Source organism: Rhipicephalus microplus, chromosome 9 (assembly GCF_043290135.1).
Source record: "Rhipicephalus microplus isolate Deutch F79 chromosome 9, USDA_Rmic, whole genome shotgun sequence".
NCBI lineage: Eukaryota > Metazoa > Arthropoda > Arachnida > Ixodida > Ixodidae > Rhipicephalus > Rhipicephalus microplus.
In genome coordinates this window covers 74,498,198-74,513,960 of record NC_134708.1, presented here as the reverse complement: position 1 = coordinate 74,513,960, position 15,763 = coordinate 74,498,198, and positions in this window count along the sequence as shown.

The following is a 15,763-nucleotide window of genomic DNA, read 5'->3' as shown; positions in this document are numbered from 1 at the left end:
GCAACTTAAGTTCGTCTGGCAACTATGAACAGTTAGTGTTTTGCCGTTTTTGTTTTTTGTCGTGCTTTTTACATGGCTGCGTCGAGCTGGTTCAGTGACGGCGTGCCGCGTTTCATCGTGGTCCTGCGATGTCTCAGCGCAGAGACAGAGATAAAGCAACAGTTGAGGTGGGCCTGACTCTTGTCGCCCTCGGCTCCATCGAAGATGAGCTAAACGCTGCGAAGGCAAGAGTGATGAGCCTCAAACAAAGACTCGTCATGAACAGCTTCATTTTTACTGCTTCCGCACTGTCCCCCCGAGCCATCAACCGCGAAAGGTGGGCCTATGTGTGCAACGAACGCTGGTTCGAAGACACATTGCCGTTATTAGGCGACGGCCATTTTAAGCAGTGCTTTCGAGTGAGCCCAGCCACCTTCCGTTTCATTGCGGACAGCCTACGCCCTTCGCTAGAGAGGGTCAAAACTAATAATAATGGACGCGCGGTTTTTTCTTCACCGACTGAGCCGACTCCGTTGTTACAAGATACTACGTCGCCGACACAGCAACTGCCGCTGCCAACCCTAACATGATCGCGCTAGTGACGTAATGCAGGCGTTTGAGAGTATGGACAGACTATAGGCCTTCACTTCTCAACAAATCGCACTGCTGCTGAAAATGAAAACATTTTCTAAGCGCAAAAAAATACTGACAGGGCACCGCAAAGTTGCGACACGTTTTCTTCTATTGATAAATTATGCACACTGTATGCGAGAGTACTCCCTTCCTGCCAGAAAAGTAGATGCGGGATCTGCTTTTGCGAAAAGGATCTTTGACGGAAAGGAGTTATTCCTTTGTCGTGTGTCACTGTGCCCGAACGCCTTTCCGAAAGATGTCCCCTTGTCTAAAGGACTTCAGGGTGCCCGTGTGTCAGGGGCATTACATTCTGTATTTTCCTTATGAAAGCTTCTGTACACTCCATACACTTTCCTTATTCTCCCATATCTTCCATAATGAACTCTCCGTATGCTCCATAAGTTTCCTTATCTTTCCATATTTTCCATAAAACTCACTCCATCCACGCCATAAAACTTCCTTATCCTTCCATATACTCCATAAAAAGCCTTCCATATATGCCATACATTTTCCTTATCTTTCTGTATACTCCATAAAAAGCCTTCCGTATACACCATACAATTTCCTTATCCTTCCATATACTCCATAAAAAGCTTTCCGTAAATGCCATACAACTTCTGTATATTTCCATAAAACTCTATATGTTTTCCGTATGTAGCATAAGGAAATGTTACGGAGTCCATATATTTTCCGTAAGATTGCATACGGAACTTTTCAGTAGATGATGAATATGCCGTAATTAGAAGAATAGCGGCAAAAGCAGCGACCTCCATGTGATCCATATAAATGAGTCGAAAAGGATGCGGGCACTAATGCAGGAAATCGTAAATAACACTGCACGTTATAGAGGCCGCTGCGTCCTTCTTTGATGTACACGCCTCCTGGATTATCCATAGTTTGTTCTGGCCCTCATGCGGGCGACACGTTCTCGTAATATAGGACACATTTCGTGTCCAGTTGGATGAGAACTAGGTCTTGCGACCTTTTGGCATTCGTTGCAAACAATTCCTGGATCGTTCGTTCTAAGAGTGCATGCTTCGCCAAGATGCGTACCCGTGCACTTCGTACACACCACTTTTTCAGGTTCGTTGGCGACAGGACAGGACTTTCTTGTATGGCCGTACGTTGCACAATATGTGCACAATGGCACATGAAAGTCCTCACTCACGCTACATGCTGTCCAACCGAGAAGAACTCGTTCCTGAGCAAGCAGTGAGCGACAGGTGGAAGGATCCACTTCGAGCACATGTGTGAAGTTGCCCGATCGCTCCTTGTACGATACTGCCACTCGGCATGTGGTCGGGTCTAAATGTAGGTTCGGATTGCGCATGTTTAGCTGTGAGATGATGTTGGCGGCTGGAATATCGGAGTCTACACCAGTGAGTTTGACGCGAGGTTTTCGCTTTTGGGGCAATCGGACTGACAATGACATGCTTGTGATTGCGTTCTTTTCAAGTGCATTTGTTAACCTAGTAATAGCGTTATGGTCATTTGTTAGTATTGTTGATCCATGACGTGTCTTTCTGATAGTCAGTTCGCCAATGTTTTCCCTAATATGGTCAATGTTTGACTTAATAATCTTCGTGACCTCATTGGCAGGATTGGTAGACGGAATGAGTGGGGTTAGAAACACAATATGTTCATGCTCTCGCCTGGTGGTGTGCGTTGTGTGTTGGTCAGCGATTTCAGACCAGTGCGATGGCAGTACAGGGTGAGAACAAGTCTCAGGCCAAACAGGCAGGACCGCGGTAGGACGCGCCGTGCTCCGCGCGGCTGCCGCCGCATAAGTCACGGCCGTTTGGACAAGCCGAGGAGCCGAGAGTGCCGCACCGAGAGAAGCCGAATGTCTCGACAGGGCCAACTGGTGACGAAGTTCGTCCATTCGCCCACCCTGGTTTTCTGCAATTGCTCGGATATCAGCACACGCCTGTACAATTTGTCGGAGCAAACCAATGATCTGGGACCTATGGGTATTAGGTACCTTACATGAGGCATCGAATAAAATATCGTGGATCTGTTTCTGATGTGCGATCACGCGATGAAAAGCATTCCAAGTGCAAGCGTCGTACACATGCACTTGGCATGCTCTTGCTGGCTTCTGTTAGGATATGGAAACACCCAACGTATGCTACGATCGCTCTAGTTGCATACGCTATCTAAAAGGGCCTGCTGCTGGCGCTGAGGTGCCAGTAATACGAAAGACTGCAATGATTGATATGTGGGGTTTAACGTCCCAAAACCACCATATGATTATGAGAGACGCCGTAGTGGAGGGCTCCGGAAATTTCGACCACCTGGGGTTCTTTAACGTGCACCCAAATCTGAGCACACGGGCCTACAACATTTCTGCCTCCATCGGAAATGCAGCCGCTGCAGCCTGGATTCGAACCCGCGATCTGCGGGTCAGTAGCCGAGTACCTTAGCCACTAGATCAGAAAGACTGCAATGCTTCGCCGGGTCCACTGAGAAGTACAGACCGAATGACTGTTTACCGGACGATATCACCATGCGTCACAAGCACGTTCACCGTCGCCGTCACCCTCAGTGCCAGCAGCCATGTGCTCCGATTATCGCGTTTCGATTGCCGGGCACTGTACGCTCTGAAATGTACTACGTGCGCGCAAGCGATAGCGCTGGAATCTATGATAACGCGTGCATTACGATATGGGCAGTCATTCGGCCCATACCGATACCTTGAAGAAAGCTGCAACTTCATACCGTGCCTCCCAGATAGCCGCAGTCTTTCGGATTGCCGATAACTACCCGAAACAAGCAAGGCAAGAAGGAACGTGGCCACCTAGGCAGTTTTAATGACAGTGGCAGTGCTGATTTCAGTTCTGCGCTGCTTGACAACCGAGAGAGCCACATTTTCTCCGGCGTTTTTCTCCACAATCTACAAATTGGAGCGAGAACTGTGATAGACCTTACTCTTGAATAATTGTAGATCCAAGAAAAAAGATGCGACACATCTGTGTAGCCGTGGGTATACCTGTACGGTGCGAAAAATGGCAGTGCGCTTTAAAAAAGCAGCAGCCGTCTTTCGCACCACTTTCGCATGAGCATTTACCAGTGTTAATAGAAATGAACGGGTCAAAGTTTTATTGGAATAGCGAGCGTAGCTCCCTATTGCGAGCGACGCTATTTTTACGGAAGAGATGAACCATCTTAGCCGCTGCTTTTACCCGAAGTGGCATCCCGATGTCTCATGCGGAGTGTCATAAGCAAGAGGTCTTCGACGGACAGTTGTGCATGATATGAGAATTTGTGACGCAGCACAGTATACCATCAGGAAAATTTGTGACAGAAGCGTGGACGATTGAAAATACGCTCACCTGAGTGCTGGACAGGGCAGAAAAGTTCTGCCATTCGACATATGCAAGCCCATGCACAAGTAAGCAAGACTGCGTGGTTGATAGGTAAGACTGTGAATTTCCTTCTCTCTAGCCACTCGGTCACTAAGTCACGCAGGCCCTGTTGCCACGCTTCCCTGTTAAAGCATTCGTTTGGGTCTTCTGCACGGAGCTGCGCATGAAATCTAAGGAATGAGAGCGGGCAGGAAATGGTGCGTCAAGTGGCACGGGTGGTCGGTGATTGCGTTCAATTAAAGAAAACGTGGGGACGTGCTGTCGTTCCTTGCCGTAAAGTCATTTCGTCTGATACCACAAAGACGACTCTTTCTGTTTGCAGGAAGAGCCGGCTGATAGAAATGAATGCCTAAATGTATTTATTATATGGAGGCACGAGTTTTATTAAATTTGATTTCAAGCCTCTTGTATATTTAAGTGACAACAGCCAAAGAATCCTGCATGATTGCGGCAAAAAAGAACAACTAAAGTTGCCATACGCAGCTCATGCCACGCAATGTCATTAGGCAGTGACGAAGACGGAATAGCAAAGCGAAATGAGGATGTAGAAAAATATAGCAAGTTCTCGTCCTGACACCGCGTTTTCTCATGTAATTGAAGCCGAAGTCCACAACTCCGCTAATATGTGTGAACTTGATTGCAGATCTAAGTCTTTTTTTTATCAAAGTTACGAGATAGACCACACAAAAAAACACGAATTTAGAAGTTGAGGATCGCTACCTTCATATGTAGATCAACGACTTCCATATAGTTCATTAAAAATTTTATGTTCACCACCTTTAAAAAAAAACGATATATTTTCATGTACACGTAGCGTCCGTGTCGTTGAGCAGGAATAAACATTGAAGTTATTGGATGCCTCACACGGGTCAGTCATTTGCAGTTTCCTATGCCTAACGGCTCATAGCTTAGAGTTAGTATACCATACATTTCGTTGATAATATCAGAAATAATATTATACAGGGTATGGCTGTATACAGCATATGGCTGTGCCATACGCTGTATGGCACAGCCTAAATAGTGTATGGTAAAATAGTGTATGGTATAAATAGTGTATAAGTAAATAGTGTATAGTGCACAGCCTAAATACAGCGTATGGCTGTGCCTAAATAGTGTGCTCAAGGCAGGCAATGTCCCCAGCATGAGAGTGCCTCGCATCTTCTCAAATGTGAACTGCAGTGATTTCGCTTCGCACAAGGTTGATATGCGGTGCGCACGTCGAGGAACAAAAGCGTATCGAGCAACTTACGACGTCACGACGCATCGATGTCTCTAGTTCCATAGACTGCCCTGTACCTCACAGCCAATGGGAATCCTCCGAGGGCTTCCCATAAGCTGTTCTACTTCAAACACCCCCAGTGTTTGAAGTAGCGCTCTTCAAACACCCCCAGTGTTTTACTTAGCGTTTCACAGGACTTCAACAACTTCTCGCGTACGAGGCCGGCCGCACTTTACAACGTCAGAAAGGTTTCATCATTCGGCCAGACGGTTTTCTTGAGATTCCGTTGCCTAATGCGTCCGTTGGTCCCATATTTGGTTGTTGACGTTGTTGGTCCACCTTGTCCACATTTTCCTCTGCATTTTATCAGTTTTTCTGCCGGATCCTAGCAAAAAAATTTTAGAATTTAAACCTTCGCACTTTTATGACTGACTAAACATTTGGCCTATTGTCGAAACGACATTTCGCGGCACGAAGCCATAGCCCTTGAATGACATGAATGTGCATAAACCAGGGCCATATGGCCAGCTTAGCTGAAGAAGAGCAGAGGGATGTGGGGTAAAAGAACCACGAAAGAAAAATCCCAACCCCTCAAACAGAAACTTAACAATGCCCTGTCACGGACGCTGGATCGCAATGCATGCTTTGATCTAGCGGCCGTGGCCCTGTTATGGAGAACTACAGATGTAACAACGAGCATTTTCGTATTATTGTATACATCCTCCTCATGTATACAGCCTCCGAGGTCGGTTTTTTGTCCACCAATGGGGCCGAGTCGCACAATACTTAAGCCACTCGCCCACCTCGGTAGTTGATTAGGTAGGCTTTTTCGGCCCTTATATACCTACTGGTACAGAACTGTAATGACGACGAAGGAGAAGTGAATGTTTGTTAACGACCATCATGATGACGTTCATAATCAAGTAGAAAAAAATAAAGAGAAAGGAAGAACGAAAGAGGAGCAAAGAATAGAAAGAGGGAATGCGCGTTGACGTTCTTGATCACGGGGTGGTGCTATCTCCGCATCCAGGCAATATCTGTTTTGTTTTCTTTTGTTTGTGCCTTACAGAATATACCACGTGCCCACGCTTGGTAATCGGCCAGGATGTTGTAGTTTTAAATTAGGCAGATACCTTAAACAATGTAGATGTAGATCCTAAAGTTCTGGCTAACACCCACTCTGGGGGATCGAACAAGAATCGGGTAGCTTAATAAAAAAGGAATATATATTTAAATACTATCAAAAAGAATTATACAAATATTCATCTTTTGTAAGATATTCCAGAGAAAAAGAATTCAATTATTTGATTTCGATTGAAATAGCAATAAATAATTGAGGTCAAAGAGAACTTTCCTGAAGCATACATTGGTTAACTGAGCATTTCTTGATATTGAGGTTATTGAGTGAATTCGGCAATGTTGAATGAATAAAAATTACTGGTATTTTTTTCTTGTCAATTCAGAACCCGTAGTTTTCCGTAATTTTCGTAATAAGTATGTGCTACAAATGCTTATAAATGGATCGGTGAACGAGCCATGTGAGAATGGTCCAAATTTATGGTACAGGGAGCCCTCAGCATTCGGGTGACTAAATGCGCGGCTTTGATGGCTAGCCAACCTTGCATTTTCACCAGTTATAGGCAAAGCAGTTGAGCCATTCCATGGCATCCCACTCTTAGTGTGCGTCACTGTCTCGTACTACTACAATATTCTCAATGCTTTATACCAAACCAATACCCTCGAACGTTGGTCGAATTTTTATCGGTTCCAAACTTTAAAGGCCAATTCCGGCGATTGTTTGACCATGTCAGGATAATGGTGCTATTATGTTCTTTAGGCATTCTTCTCAAGCGCCCGAAAACTGCAATGCTAAAAAAATTAGAAAATAATTTTTAATTACCAAAAAACCGCAATACCGAAACCAAAACCCAACCGAGTGCGCTTCCACGTGTGACGTAAAGATTTGTATGGCACTGCTGAAACCTGCCTGATTGCACATAATGCCCGCCAAATTGCACTACCTGTCTACGCCGTCAATGGCGATCGGCTAAAACGCTTACACTGTTATGCTGAATATATGGCGAATCGTGTGGGGCTCACAACGCAACACCACTTGACACCTATCGCACGCCCACCAACACGGAAAAGGAAATCCCACGCTCAACCAAGGAAGCGCCGGTCAAACCGACACAATCTATAGCAGACAAGCAGATGCTGCAGTGGCACATCAATTCGTCACTTCCGCCAGACAAAACTCAAAGTCACACACACAATGTTGTCATTAATTCTGGCAACCGAGGTGAGGCCTTTCGAGGCAAGCTGTAAAATTCATTTGAGAAGAATCTGCGAAACTCTAAAGCCTGAAATTTGGCATGAATGGCGCAAACATGCAAATGAACGCGCCCAGTGAATTTCCTTGAGATCCACTGACCTTGAAAAATTGTCGGAGTTGGCCTTTAAAGGGGAAATTCGGCGCTTGTGTGATATTCGCCGAATTCAATAAAACTTTGAAGATGGATTGCTGTTGGTGCCATGGTGATATGTGCCAAATAATACAATGGTAAGTTATTTAGTTCTTTAGAAAACAAGTTCTAAAATTTGTAGCTGATTTTGGAATTACACTTGTAAACGCGGGCCACCCCGTGTATATGACGACAGGGCCCACTCTTTTTCAAAAATCCCGCTCATCCTAGTAGACGGATGCAACGCACGCTTTCTTCTACAAGGCGATGACAACGCGAGCACAGTTCATGTTTTCTAGCTGCATACAGCGTGTTAGCCGACATGGACGTCGGGTCTTGCAATATCGAGCAACGAGGAAATCGATACGAGGCATGTCAGATGCTTCACGCGCCGTTGGGTTGCAAGCAAAAAGCGATGCTTCCACGCTCAGATAGCAGCTGCAATCATCGTTGAACTTGTCCCTAATAAGTTCAGACAAGATATCCCACCTTGATTCCACGTCGGATGACGTCGCCAACTTCCTTTTAGCGCTATGTTTACAATCTGGCCAGCCATGGTGGGGTGCCATGAATCTCGTGACGTCATCGGCGATGGATCTCGTGACGTCATCTGATACTCACCATGGACAAAGAATGGCGATTTGGGCTAGTTGGTTTGAATTCATGATAATAAGGGTTGCAGCGCGAGCACGAATGTGCTAGAAGAAACAGACGAAAGTCGAGGTATGGAAGGCAAAGAGGAAGGCAAAGAGGAAGGCAAACCAACACAGCGCTCGTGTTGTCCTCTTTGCCTTCCGTACCTCGACTTTCGTCTGTTTCTTCTAGCACATTCGTGCTCGCACTGCAACCCTTATTATCACCATGGACGATGGAGCAGCTCCCGGTTTTGGTTCCTGTTTCGACTCACCGTTTATTACCCAATTAAAATTTTTAACGAGTGCGTGGGCAAAATGAACCATTCTAGCTTTTACAGGACAGTCAATACTATTTGAAAGCAGCATTATCTCAATATAGTCGTAAATGCACCGGAGTTCTCCTTTAAAAGGATAATCTCGGAGCGACCCAATTACCAGGTGAGCCTAAATGAAATTTCGCTCATTTTGGGAGCGCGTATACGTATTCGGGTATGTGACAGGTACAAATCATAGCAGCTCTTCTGAATCTGCCTTAGCAAAGTTCATCGTATAACCCGCGCGAATATCCCGTCAGGTGAGGAATATACAGTGTTTAGCGGCTTCCGCAAGCAAATGCGAGCTGAGCTGTGCACGTGGTCTAACGTGCAAGCGTCTACACGTGGTCACCGCTTACACTGGCCATAAATTATGGTGAAATCAACTTGAAAGGGAAAGAAAGACAAATACTTCATATACAGCATACTAAAAATAAAACGTTGTTGTGTGTCAACTCCACTCCCGCTTCCGAATATGATACATCGTTGTTATGCTTGCGTGATTCGGAAAAGCGAGAACTGGAGCCTCTCTCTGTAGACGCTCATGCCAGTTGACAAATATGGACTGAAGCGTTTGTGAAATTTTCAGCCAGTGACAATATTCGTGGGCTCATGTCAACGAGGCATTGAAGTGAAAGAGGCTGGTCATATTGCAAACAGCGCGTGAACCCCGATGCCTGGCACGTAAAGGCAAAGTTGTGCGAAACAAGCAGTGGCTGGTGGGTTTCGATTATTTGGTACAAAATATTGAATGCGAGTAGCTGGCTGTACCCTATGCATGTGTATACCGAAGCCTATTGCCGTGGTGCCGATTGACGGGGTCAGAAATATTTTCTAACGAAAGGAAACTAACGAAATACTATGCAAACGTATTTCACCAAACCTTACTTGAGTGAATAAGTGTGACGGCACATACCTTATGAGACCATTTCAAATTCTGGAAAACGAAAGGTTCATTAGGTATGGTGAACTCACAAGTATTCTCAAGACGGCATGACCAAGGTCTCGTTTTCTCGGATGGGCTCTGGGAAATACCGCCAGTTTACAAAAAGCTTTCAAGCGCTAGATGCCACTCCCACGGCGTTAGCACGGCAGGATGTTTCATACTGCATACTTTACGCAACAGCCGAGTTACCGAAAAAGGTGGAAAACGTTGAAAGTTGCCTAGACAGCAATGGTCCCAGTGTATCGTATGTGAAACGTGGTTTAAGGTGATTTAAGATCAAAGATTTATTCCACGTTAGTTTCTCCGAGAGAATTAGTGATGAAAGTGTGCTACATTGTACATTTTCTTCAAGAAAGCTTTTAGCTAAGGGGAATTTTATGTAATAATTCATTTAAGACTTCGCCGTAGTAAATGTTAACAAAACAAAGCTGCAAATAGCCAATCACATTGTTCAAGACAATGCGTGTGTTGGTTGAATGAATAAAAAGTTGAACCAGAAAATAAAATTTCTTGGTATGCCCTTGCTGACAGCTATACAGTAATTAAAAAACGACACCGAACCAGGTACTATAGCGGGTTGTGTGGTAGGCCAAAGAGGCATACAACGCCAGAAGACTGTAGTTGGCTGGTTGGTAACAACTTTATTGGAAGTCCGCAGGAGCTTTCGCCGACTGGGCCTCAGCTTAGGTCTCTCACGTGGGGACGTCAAGACCTTGCCTGACCGCCACCTCGTGGGCCTGCTGGACAGCCCAGAGTTGCTCACCGAGGCAGGGGCTACACAGCGCAGCGGCCCACCGCGGTGGAAGGGTTCCGGATTTAGCACCTTGCGGATTTCTGGCACAATCCCAGAGCATGTGATTCAATGTGGCAACTTCAATATGGCATATCTTGCATACATATGTCGGATATATATTGGGGTATAGTTTGTTAAGCAGCGATGGGTTGCGATACGTGTGCGTCTGCAGCTGTCGTAAGGCCACCGCCTGCATCCTGTTCAGCTTCTCACTGGTTGGAGGAAAGGTCCGGCCGGCCAGGTAGAAATCCTTGGTAATTTTGTTATAGGTCGTGTCAAATGGTCTTTGGTGTTTCCCCATAGAGAACGGTTGCCGGCGCGGTTCACGAGTTCATGCGTCTTGGCGTGTGCCATCTTGTTTAGGTTGCGGTGTGTCTCCGATACGTCTCCCGTGTAAGCCGGGAACCCCAGGAGCCCGGTTTTAAGTTCTGCCTCCTGATAGAATTGTCTATTGCGCATCACTTTGGCTGCTTGTTGAGAGATTCATTCTTTGGCAAAGTTTTTTACCGCTTGTTTCGAGTCGCAGAGGAGAGTAGTGCATGACGGATCCGTGAGCGTGAGCGCCACCGCTACTTCCTCCGCTTCTTGTTCGTGCTCACTTCGAATACTTGCCGATATTCTCGTTTCGCTTTTCCAATCAACGACCATGATTGCGAATCGCGAGCGGTCTGCGTATTGAGCGGCGTCAACGAACCACGTTCCCATTTCGTCGGCCTAAGTGCGCAGGAGAGCTCTTGCCCTGGTCACTCTTCTGCCCGGATTGTCTTCTCGAGTGAACCTTGCGTGGAATTCGCTCAACCCTTAGTGTTTGTCGGATCGCGTCTGGCACAGCAACTTTCTGGCTTTGTTCGGTGTAGTAACGGATACCGAGAATTTCCATGATCTGACGTCCCGCTGTCGTGCCCGATAGTCTTTCCAGTTGCGAAGTGCGCTGTGCCTCGGCTATTTCGCTTAGCGAGTTGTAAAGTCCAAGTTGAAGGAGCAGGTGCGTGCTGGTGGACTCGGGTAGACCCAGTGCCACCTTGTACACTCTGCGAACAAGGACGTTGATCTTGGCTTCTTCTGCCTTGTACCAGTTGTGAAATGCCGCAACCTACGCAATATGACACATGACGAAAGAGTGTATAAGTCGTGTGAGACTGTCCTCTCTCATTCCGCTTCTTCTGCCAGCCACCCTCTTGAGAACTCTCATGGCGTTAGTAGTTTTGTGCTTTAGTTTAGTGATCGTTTCGCCGTTAGCTTCGTTTGCCTCGATTATCATGCCGAGGACCCTTATTCTTTTTACTATCGGGATCGTTGCTCCATCACTCATGCGTAGCCTGATCTCTTCGTATTCGCGTGTGCTCCTCGCCGCCATTCCTCTAGCCCCGAGTGGTCTACCCCTCTGTGTGGGGCGGTGAGCAGGAGTTCGGACTTTTTCGGTGAGCATCGTAGTTCCGTTCCCTCGAGATATTCCTCTGCTGTGTCGATTGCTAGTTGTAACGCCGTTTCGATGTGTTCATCGCTGCCTCGGTGCACCCAGCAAGTAATATCGTCGGCGTAGATTGAGTGCAGGACGTCTTCGATTGCTTGCTGTCTTTCAGTGAGCCTGATTATGACTAGGTTAAAGAGTGTGGGCGAGATTCCGCGACTTGTGGGGGGCGGTGCTTCCCAAAATTTGCTCTTCTAGTTGGAGGTGTCCTGCCACCTGAACAGCTCGCTGTTCCGTCAAGAAATCTTTTACGTAGTTGTACGCAGGTAGACCAAGGTTTTACCGAGATATTTGGTACAGTGTCACCGAGTGCGCGATTTCATCAAACGCGCTCTCGAGGTCGAGGCCAAGAATTGCTCTGGTTCGTTTCGCGTTGCCATCGAGTACGTGGTGTTTTAACTGTAGCATTGCATCTTGTGTGGATAGCTGTGGGCGGAATCCGATGACCGATGGTGGATATGCCCCTATTTGTTCTAGATAGGCTTGCCAGCGGTTAAGTAGAGCGTGCACCATAATATTGCCAACACACGACGTCAGCGATATGGGGCGAAGATTTTCCAGGCTCAGCGCTTTACCGGGTTTTGGGATAAGGAGCATTCTCGGAGTTTTCCACTGTTCCGGCAAGCAACCACGCTGCGAGCAGTCGTTCATGCATTCTGTCAACCGCTGCACAGATCGGTCGTCGAGATTTTTAAGAGCACGATTCGACACCCGATCTAGACACGGCACCGATCTGATGTTGAGACAGTGCAGCGCCGTCCTGACCTCTTCTACGCTGAAGTCCTTATCCAGTTCCTCGCTCACGTCCCCCTCGTACGGGTGGTGTGGCACACATGAAGTGTGTGGTAGGTATTTCACCCGTAATCTGGCAGCCACTGTATCTTCACCATGCTTTTCGATCTCCTTGTGTAACAGAGGGGCAAGGCAGTCTCTCTAACGTGACTTGGTCTTCGTTTCGTCTAGCAGGTACTTGAGCAGGCACCACGCTTTGACATTGTATGGTTGCCTGTCTACTGAATTGCACAACTCGTTCCACTGCTGGCAGTTTAGAAGGCGGCAGTGTTCCTCGATGTTGCGGTTGATCTCCGTTATTTTTTTTTCTGAGTCTTTGATTGAGACTCTGTCCCTTCTATCTTGCTAAGATTGAGTTCTTCGCCTCAATGAGATGCACCAGGCGGCTGTCCATCTTGTCCTCTTTGATCCCCGTTTCAACTGTCTTGGTTGAATCTTTGGTATCCGCTACCAGTGAGCAGGTCCACGCTTCAGTGTCCGTGATTTTATATTATGTAGACTCTTGTTGCCCTCGTTTCTTTCTGAAATCGTCCCAGTCAACCCATTCAAATCTTCGTTGACTGTCCTGCGCTTTGTTCGACGTTGGAACGTGAATTTCGATAATCATGTCGTCGCTCCCCAGGTTCCGCGTGGTCGCTGACGCGCCGGCATTTCTTACGAAGATCAAGCCCGGAGTCGTGTTTACAATACAAAAAACGTCTGAGATCCGGTAATCTTGGGCGTCTCTTGAAGCAACGCCCTAAATCATTGACTCTGCTTCGGCGGGCTGCTATAAACGTTCAATATGAATATGCTTTCTTTCCTACATTTAGTGGGAACCAGTTTGATGAGAGCGTGTATCATCTAGATGTCGCTTAGTTCGTGGTAAACTAACCTAAGGCGCTTCCTTACGAGCGTGCATAAGCCCCTTCTCTCGATTTTGCTGCTGTGCGCTTCGTATCCTGCTAAGGTAGCCGCGTCTGTAAGCGTTTCTTGAAGTAATGTTACGTCTGGTTTTCATGTTGAGTGCTTGATGTGTTGCTGTTGAACTGCCTTTTTTTCTGGCGAAGCCGCGGCAATTCCACTGCCATGACTATCCCTTGATTACCGTTAGCCATGATGCGGGTTCAAGTTACCTGGCTGCCCTGGAAGGGTGCTCGTTCCCCCGTCGCTGAGTGCCGTTACATGTCCGTGTTGAGTAAACACGGGGTGATTCATTAGAGAGATTTAGAATAGCGCACCGCGAGCTCTTGTGGTGCGGTCGCTGCCACTGCGCATGCGTTGTAGCATGAGTCGGCTTTCGTGTTCATAACCCGTGCGCAGAAAATCCGAAATAGCGTGCGGCGATCGCGGCCCGCATGTGGCCCGCAAACACTGGATTTGAGGCTACGGTTTCGCTGCGATCGTGCGATGCGGTTTGCAGCAGGGCAAACGCTATTCCAAAACTCATATGGCGCCCGCTACGCCCGCGCGCCCGCAACGCTTGCAAACGGTATTCTAACTCCGTATTCAGAAACGCTACTTGACTTGAAATTGACCTGAAACCGCCTTCAATGCAGTGGTTTCGCAACGCGTCTGTGCGTTTGTGCTGCCTTGGCACTGCCTAAAGACAGGGCGTTAGAAACGCGTTTGTGCTGCATTGAAGTCGGTGTCAAGATCAAGTCAAGTAGTGTTATAAATATGGGGGTAAATCTCCCTATTGTCATCTGCGTGCTTCCTTCGAGTTTAGTGGCGCTATTTGCGAGCCCAAGGCCTGTTGCGTGTAGCTTCTCAAAAGAGCTTTGCACGGTGCACAGCATTTTCCTGATGTCCATTATTTCAGCTCGTAACTGGCTCTCGGAACCCCTTCGTGGGCTTCTAGTTGAATTGGCTGTTTTTTCGAAGCTGGAGCGCCTGCGTCTGAATCTGAAGCGCCCGCGCCTGGAACGCTCGCCGCCACCGGGTGGTTTTTGATATGTTTGTTTTGTGCCGACACGGCACGCTCGCGTCTGAGTTCTTGCACCTCTTGTGTTAGCTTTTGGACTAGCTGGTGCGTTACCACGTTCTCTTTTATTAGTTCATCAATAAAGACAGCATTGATCGAATTTGTTTGCTCTAGAACTGTAAATGCTTTAGCGACCCCCTCCCGCGCGGTGGCCCGGACTTTGTCCACACAGCTCACCTTGTCTACTGGAGCTGGCGTCGTGGACCTGGAACCTCTCGGAGATCGGTTGAGTCTTGTCTTGCTACGAGGCCGGGACTGGTTACGTGATTGCGACCTTGATTTCGATGTGGTCGTCTCGGTGAACAGATAGCCTTGCGGCGTCCATTGGTTATTTGCTGATCGGTGCTCCCATCGGCGTTTGCTTATCACGCACGGAGTGTTGTACTTTCCTCTGCAGTCCTTCTTGGCAGTCATATCGGAGTTACCGCACAGGTTACACTTGGGCGAGCACTGGTGTTGTTGGTCGGGGTTGTGGAGGCCGCAGCCTCGGCAGATGTGGTTGGTAGGATGCGGGCAAACGTCCATACGGTGGCCGAGGTAGCCGTATTGGTAACAGATGTTTATTTTCTCTCGATATAAAGTGCAAAGAATGAGTGTTGCGCCATACCTGACAAACTTGGACACTCTGAGTCCGTCGAACGCGATGACAACTGTGCATGTATTGTCTATGCATTTGGCCGCCAATGCCAACGGGTTTCTTGGGTATACGATGCTCTGGTCTAGCACTCAGGATGCGTCCTCAAGGGGGATGCCTCGAATCATTCCCTTGGTTGTATTATCGGGTGCCGTTTGATACGCGTTGACTTCGTGGACTTTCCTTTGGATAAATATCTGCCGCATTTTGGCGTAACGGTCGGTGTTTACTCATTTCGGAGTGCTGACGACGACGATGTTCTGGTGGGAATTCGGACAGACCATGTCCTCTGCGCTTTCTTCTTCCGTGATACTGGCAGCCGTGAAGATGGCTGCGGTGGCTATTCGGGTGCCGGCCTTGACTAATGTCGAGGTCGGCGCCCAAGTAGTCACCGCGGCCATGGTTTTGTTGACGATGTCGAGGCCGCCTTGCGGTCGCACCACAATCTTGATATCTTCTTGCGGTAGCTTGGGCATGTGTCCCACCTTTTGCTTTGGCATCCTTGGGCTAAGTACCTTGCTGTCCAATGCCGAGCTTGTTGGTGCTTAAGACGGTGT